We start from the raw sequence: 7,895 nt of genomic DNA, 5'->3' as shown, positions 1-7,895 counted from the left end.
ATCTGTTAACAAATTTAATTCTTTTTTAAAAAAGCAATAATTAAATGATGACTTATATTAGTAAAAGATCCTTCATAGTTCGTGATTTGAAATAGATATCCCTTGTGATGGAGTACTCAACACAGTCAAGCAAGACATGCTTGACTGTGATTCGTTCATCACAAAGGGATACAAAACGGAGGATCCTCACCTTTTAATAGGTACTCATGCGTATATCTAGTGTGGCCAATACGACATCGTCTTCACACATTGTACCCATGTGGGGAATCGAACCGGTTCTAAGGTGTGGCGAGCGGACACTTTAACCACTAGGCTACCCCACCGCCCTGACACGCCCTTGATCTGGCATCAAAGTGTTCAAAATCCATTATCGTGTGTGTCCACCATTGGCGTCGATGCAGGCTTGAAAACGACGATGTATAAATGACACTAAGCGATTGGAGAAAGCTTGGGGAATGTTATTCCATGTCTGAACCAACGCTTGTCCCAATTCAGCTAACGGCAATGGCTGATTCTTTTCTTGACGAAAACGTCGCTCCATTTCATCCAAAGCATGCTCGATAGGGGATAGGTCCGGAGATTGGTGACCTGGGTTCTGTGCACAGGACCACACAACACCACAACTCTAGACACATTGAGGTTTCAGACAGAAAATAACCCCAGACATATAGTGTCTGCCTTATCTACACACAACACCACAACTCCAGACATAGTAAGGTTTCAGACAGAAAATAACTCCAGACATAGTGTCTGCCTTATCTACAGACAACATGTAAGGATTTATTTTCAATGTGTTTAAAGGGAGATAAGCTGCTCCCCTCCTACCGTATTTGTTTCCTTAAGCACAATGACAGAGGCAAAACAAGATAATGTAAAATGTTTGTTTTACCCTATATAACAACTGTGTACAGTGTAGCAGTGAGATCACAAGTCACCATGAGTCAGATCAAGATATCCAATCACCCCGCTACTCCCTGTGTACCGACTGACGTGAGAGTGAGAAAACAGGTTGACAAAAGAATTAATAGATCAACTTATCTAATACTTTCACCGCCACCCATTGAGTAATGATAAAATCTTCTCGAGTTGATTCAATTATCAACTGTTGCCGAGTGAAGGCGCAAGCCCGAAATAATCCTTTCCGGTCGGCTGCCGCTACTGCTGAGAAGGTGATGGCAGACACCCTTGGTCCTGATCAGCCAGCCGGCGCCCACTTTAAGAAAACATGAAATACCATTATTCGATAGACAGAGTTTTATTTATTCTGTTTATCTCTTTAGTACACATGAAGAGAGGTTTGACGAGCGTTCTGCAGCAAAACAGTATAATACATAAATACAACTTGTAGATGTTCAACCTAAAACTTTGCCATGACTATGTTATGATTGTTGTTGCCTTCTTATTATGATTGATATGAGACATGGAAGAAGCAAATGGTCGATGTTGTTCTACAAAGCCTACAGGTTGGTAAAGTAGTGAGGATTAATATTTTACCCAAGGCCAATAAGGCGTAAATACTTTATATAAGTACAACAAGTACATAGGAACATACACAACACAAAAACTAGCCTGTAAGGACCTCTGGTTAAACCATGTTGGATCTACAGTGGTTTGTATGCTGTGCTGGTGAAATGATGAGGGGAGTAATTTACACAAGGCTAATCGGTCGTAAGGGGTGACCCAAGATATACAAAGATATACATTTTATAGAAGAAGAAGAAAAAAAATATAGTTCGGTGTCACGTGCTCATACAAATACACAGCATAAATGTCATGATAAAACATATCATAAAATATATATAATATTTCAGGTGAAACAGACAACACCCAGCGTACTGTTAGACAATAACAGCCGGACTGAGAAGTAAACAGAAAGGATGAGCAGATGATACATATTTCCAAAACTCATACCTCAAATCAGTGAAGAAATTACGGACAGTGAGAAAATAGGCCTCATCCTCAGTGTTATTACTGTTACAAAATTTACAAATTCTTTGTTGGAGAGGCACTTTAGGCCGGGAAACCTACCTAAGCTCTATTTGTAGGGAAGGGTGCCACAGCGTAGTTTTACTGAATGTACTGGGTTGTGAACGCTCACGGGAAGCAGGAACATAGGCTTCAGTATATAACGTATGTTTAAACAATCGGTATGTCCGCAGCTTATCACCATTACACTGACCTAAACAAGCGGTATGTCACCTAAACAAGCGGTATGTCCGCAGCTTATCATCATTACACTGACCTAAACAAGCGGTATGTCCGCAGCTTATTACCATTACACTGACCTAAACAAGCGGTATGTCCGCAGCTTATCACCATTACACTGACCTAAACAAGCGGTATGTTCGCAGCTTATCACCATTACACTGACCTAAAACAAGCGGTATGTCCGCAGCTTATCACCATTACACTGACCAACATCATTCCAAAGTTGATGAAACCAAGCTTCGCTATCCTTATGCAGTAAACAATTCTTCGCTATAGGAAATATCACAAATATCTATTATAGGCAATTGCCAAGACTGTATCATAGAATTTTCTGAACTGAAGAGACCATCTACTATATATATATATATATGTATGTTGCTGTGTTGGCCTACAAAAATACTGCTGGTTAAAGATGAAAAATCAAATATGAAAACAAACTTTTTCCGGATCACACGACGGTGGCGTCCTTCACCTCCCCGTGGTTGTTGTTCGTCAATGGGGGAGTTTTCTGTTTTCTGCAACACTTCCTTCAGTAAATCTGCAGATGAATCATAGTAAAACTGAAATTGTGTCTTCATATTATATTCTGAGATATTGGGATTTGAATAAACAGGTCTCCACACACATCTCATTTCGCCCGTAGACGTTGGTATTCAAACTGAATGTCCATGTAGACAATGAACTAAAGTTGTTCACTCATTTGCATGAATCTACTGAACAACCGGCACTTTCCAAGCAAACCTTCCTGGTCAGCAATTTGCTGTGGACAAACATATCAGAATTATGGGCTGAGGCTAAAGATGTGTTTTATTGGTTTGTTGTCTCTGTAATAAGCAATATCACAGTTTGTAAGTAATCGAGTCTAGACCAAACAATACAGTGATCCACATCACGAGCGTCGATATGCGCACTTTCGATATGATGACATGTGTCAACCAAGTCAGTGAGTCTGACCACCCGATCCCGTTAGTCGCCTGTTACGAACGACAAACGTGGGTTGGTGAAGACCAATTCTAACATGGATCATCACGGGTCAGAGCCTAAAGAGGGACAACTATATGTCGTAGTTTATTTTACACGTGTACCATGCCGCTTCACACAGTCCTATGTTCAGGCAAGAATTTTAACCCAAACGTAGTCTGCAATGTTTGTGTTGACCCCAGACCCAACAGCTTCACCTGCACCCCAGCAAGTGGCAGCCCACCAGACATCGACATGTAAACAGGTACTCGATGCCTTTTGTAGTAGGGCGTTCCTGACAGTGTCAGACCAATGTTGTTGTTTTTTCCAAAATCAGTTATTTACAGTTCCTGGAGAGACTTGAATGTTAGTACCTTACATCATAGATTTGTCCAGAGGGAAAATGTTGCCTGTTTCTTGAGAACTCAATGAATGAATACTTAATGATAAGCAAAGAACATTCTTATTTCTTTGTAGTTCGACCCGATCTGTGGACTTGACATAATTCGTAGTATTTTGGAATGTGACCTGTTGCTTATATCACTGCATACTTATAGTCAATGAAAACATTGTAGAAAGTAGAGTAGAAATATGTTACTTACCTGGTCTTTGTGAACTGAACGTAAGCCAAGGTAACAAATGATTGTTTAAATTCCGTTTCCTATTGAATCAGCTAGAAGGACGTACTCATCCAGTGTCGCACTCTTCCTCCCTCACAACTGTACCATCCCTTATTGCCGTATTACAGAGCTGGAGGGAAACTCATATTCCCTCTATGCAGAACATGTGTAGATAGGCCAGTTTGATGGGGGTTGTTGTCATACGGATGAGGAACGTGCATGGGTGGGAACATACACAACCATTGAGGTGCAGACAGCAGTACGCGAGTGTGGATACAGGGTTCTACACATATTCGAAGCCTGGCATTTTGATAGGTTTTCCCAATACTGTAGAAATACCCATCAAGGAGGTCTCTTTGGAAACTATGTGGATAACTTCTTCAAAATAAAACAAGAAGCTAGCGGCCTCCCTGATGGGTGTACTGATACTCAAAATTATGTAGAGAAGATTTTCCAGAAAGAAGGGTCAGGAAAATCAGGGAAAAATCAGGCAAGTTTGGACAGAGATAGTGTTTGGAAAATTTCAGCTATATCACAGAACGTTCCGCTTTCTTTGCCATGTGGAGAGACCAGTGGCATGAAGTCAAATATGTCCTCATCGTCAACGAAAATATGCTGTTCGTCTCCACGGAACCAAGGACAGATTTCGACTCATCGCATCCTGCCTCCGATGTCGTCATCGCCGCCTGGGTTACAGCACAAGCACGGCTCAATTTATACAGGTAAGGTATTAGATTCAATAGCAAAGTTAGAACTTAAGTAAATAACTTCAATATGGAAAATTTGAGACATTATATGAATATCTAATAAAAGTATTTACAATATATCTTAATGTTTTTTCACAAATACTTGACGCCGCTTGAACGGAGGGTGCTGTATTTTGACACGGACAGCATCATTTACGTCCACAAGCCTGATGCTTGGAATCCGTCGTTAGGAGACTTTGGGAGACCTGCCAGATGAACTGTATGGCAACAGCATATCAACTTTCGTGTCAGGTGACCCAAAGAACTATGCCTACAAACTGACACGACCTAAAAAACGGCACAAGGACAGTGTGTAGCAAAGGTTAGGGGTTCACACTCAACTATCCTGCAAGCCAGCATATCAACTTTGACAGTGTGAAAGCACTCATATGCGGCAGACAGACCGACTCAATAAGTGTGGACTACCCTAACCATATCTTATCCAGAATTCATGTCACTTCCGGTAATGACGGCACATCCGTTATGTTGTTATGACGTCACTTTCGGTTGCCCCTTGACCTGTGACGTCACATGGGGGCTTAGCTCAGGCAGGTCCTGGTTGAGCCTGGTATACTACTAGTGCACCACATGCTTCAAGGTGTTCCAGAGGAAGAAGAGTGCTGAAGAACATGCTAAGACCCTTACTTCTCCTGGCAGCGTGACAGTGATACAACTAAGGAACTGGCAGTTTCGGGACCCGGGGATATGTCTCCTCTCTCGGAGGGGATCCTCTGCCAGCTTCCCGCCGGTTAGCTCAGGACCAGGCGGCTCAGGCCAGAGCAGCCATGCCCCGGAGACATCTGAGCCATGAAGCTCAAAGAGGCTGAGGATCAGAAGGTCGATGCAGGAGTTCCCAGTGACTGATTACACCGCATTTAAATCGCATTTTTTTCTTGTTAATTGTTACTTACTTGTTTTGTTCTTTTGTTCAGTGCTATATTTATTTAATTTTTTTAATATTTTTATATATTTTGGGGGATTTCTAGGAGATTAGATTTAGCAAAGGGTAACTTTTGACTTTAAAGGGGTGGGGGAATGTGGGCATCTCGCGGCATAAGTATGCTAAATATAATACGTTTACAGTAGTTTCATAGCGGGTGAGTTAGGTTAGGTAGTTGGGTGGGCGGCCGACGTAGTACCTACCTTTTGTAGTCCTATGTGTAGAAGCTTTGGCCCATGCGGACCTCGTGGCTGGGGAGACAGGATGATGTCACGCTTCTTGCATGCTCCACCATCTTGAGGGGCAGAGATGCAAGGAGTGTGCGCATTGGCCGAATTCGGGATTTCCCCAGTCACGTGGCACGATGTCAGTTATATAAGCCTACCCTAGGTAGGGAATCGTGCCTAAACGTGAAAACCCAATGTGGCTACGAAGCATTGCGCTTGGTAGGATTGACTCACTTTACGAAGACTCGGCTCACATATATACCGACGGATCCAAGGATCCTGTGAGAAATAGAACCGCCTGTGGTATCAGATATACACAGCCTCTACAAACCAAACAATCTTGGTCCGCCTTCCCAACGGACAGTCAGTCTACACAGCGGAGCTAGAAGCCATACACCATGCATTAAGGTACAGTCGAAACCTTAGAGAGAAAAGAGTGGTCATCCTCTCTGACTCTCTCAGTGCACTGCAGTCACTGGCAACTAAGCATTCGAGTAGTAGACCTGACACCATCCGGGACATTTTGGTTCTCATTCAGACACTAAGAAGGGAAAATGAGAAAGAGATCACGCTGTGTTGGATACCATCTCACATAGACATCCCCGGTAATGAGAGAGCTGACAAATTAGCTAGACAAGCGCTAGAATTTGACGTGTCACTGGACCATCCTTACTCAAAAAGCGAAATTCGTAGCATGATCCAAAGTTCAATTACTAGCAAGTGGCAGAGGCAATGGGACACCTCAGACAAAGGCAGATGGTATCATGGACTCCGCCCCAATGTGAAAGGGAAGCGAACCACTCCCTCACAAAACAGGCGAGTCGACATCATGATCACCCGCCTTAGGCTAGGTATCACAAAACCTCTTACAAAAACTGTCAAACATGCCACACCACATTCTCTTCCCACAGAGGTTACTCCTGTCATATCTTCCTACATAACCTCTGTTCTAATACGGCCCTGTCATGGTGTGAGCGTTCAAGACTCGTTCGGCAATCAGATTTAGTTGTGCAATCAGATTTAGTTGTTTCAAAAGTGATCATTCGCAAGGCCTCGGTAATTTCCGTATGCTTCGAGAAAACTAAACTTCTTCCCCTGCGCGATGCGCAAACGTTTCTTCTAGACAGAACTCAGTCATGTTATGGCGGATCAGTGGCGTCTCCATCGCCCTCGTTGACAACGGACAAGCTAGCCATTAAACATCTTGTGTGTAACATCAACACAAGTCCCCGGCAGATGGGGGATATTTGTGGCCCCACATTTGCTTGTGTTAGTCAAGTTGAATCTAAGTCGATGTAACACGTGTTCTGATTGGATAGAAAGAAGGGAGATAATTCGTGTTGCGATCTTTTTGCCGCTAGGGGATTTTTACGAGAACCGGGAAATATGGCCGTATTAGAACAGAGGTTCGTAGGAAGATATGACAAGTAACCTCTGTGGGAAAGAATGGCTACACCAAAGCTACTGTCCCTCACATTATACTGGATTGCCAGCGTATTGACACCACCAGGCAAACACTCAGAGAAGACACAGGGCTAGGTACATTGACAGCCACGCAGCTGCTGGCTCCCACGGAGCATCATGCAATGTACAGGCCTCTTGCCAACTTTCTTCTGAAAAGTGAACTATGTCAGTATATCTAAAAGAAATTATATCAATCAGCCAGACTTCCGTCTGCCCGGGGGTGGCAGGGAGAACATATCACCCAAGCTCCCGACCTCAGAGGACCAGCCCAGCCGCACAGGGAGATAATAACGCCCAAACTCCCGACCTCAGAGGACCAGCCCAGCCCACAGGGAGATAATAACGCCCAAACTCCCGACCTCAGAGGACCAGCCCAGCCTCACAGGGAGATAATAACGCCCAAACTCCCGACCTCAGAGGACCAGCCCAGCCGCACAGGGAGATAATAACGCCCAAGCTCCCGACCTCAGAGGACCAGCCCAGCCTCACAGGGAGATAATAACGCCCAAACTCCCGACCTCAGAGGACCAGCCCAGCCCCACAGGGAGATAATAACGCCCAAACTCCCGACCTCAGAGGACCAGCCCAGCCTCACAGGGAGATAATAACGCCCAAACTCCCGACCTCAGAGGACCAGCCCAGCCTCACAGGGAGATAATAACGCCCAAACTCCCGACCTCAGAGGACCAGCCCAGCCCACAGGGAGATAGCCAACGCCCAAACTCCCGAC

General features: G+C 44.1%; 1 long non-coding RNA gene across 1 annotated transcript; it reads right to left on the bottom strand.

The window, feature by feature from the left end:
- Positions 1 to 929: 929 nt before the first annotated feature.
- On the bottom strand, positions 930 to 3,807 carry LOC124277527. The gene is made up of 3 exons (XR_006898846.1): positions 3,771 to 3,807; positions 2,647 to 2,746; positions 930 to 1,213 (listed from the first exon to the last, which is right to left on the bottom strand). It is a non-coding gene; the product is annotated as an uncharacterized LOC124277527 (long non-coding RNA).
- Positions 3,808 to 7,895: the final 4,088 nt, after the last annotated feature.

The sequence above is a fragment of the Haliotis rubra genome, unplaced genomic scaffold, assembly GCF_003918875.1.
Source record: "Haliotis rubra isolate DU_JTF1 unplaced genomic scaffold, ASM391887v1 Scf2224, whole genome shotgun sequence".
In the NCBI taxonomy this organism is placed as follows: Eukaryota; Metazoa; Mollusca; class Gastropoda; order Lepetellida; family Haliotidae; genus Haliotis; species Haliotis rubra.
This window is presented reverse-complemented; position numbering and strand designations above follow the sequence as displayed.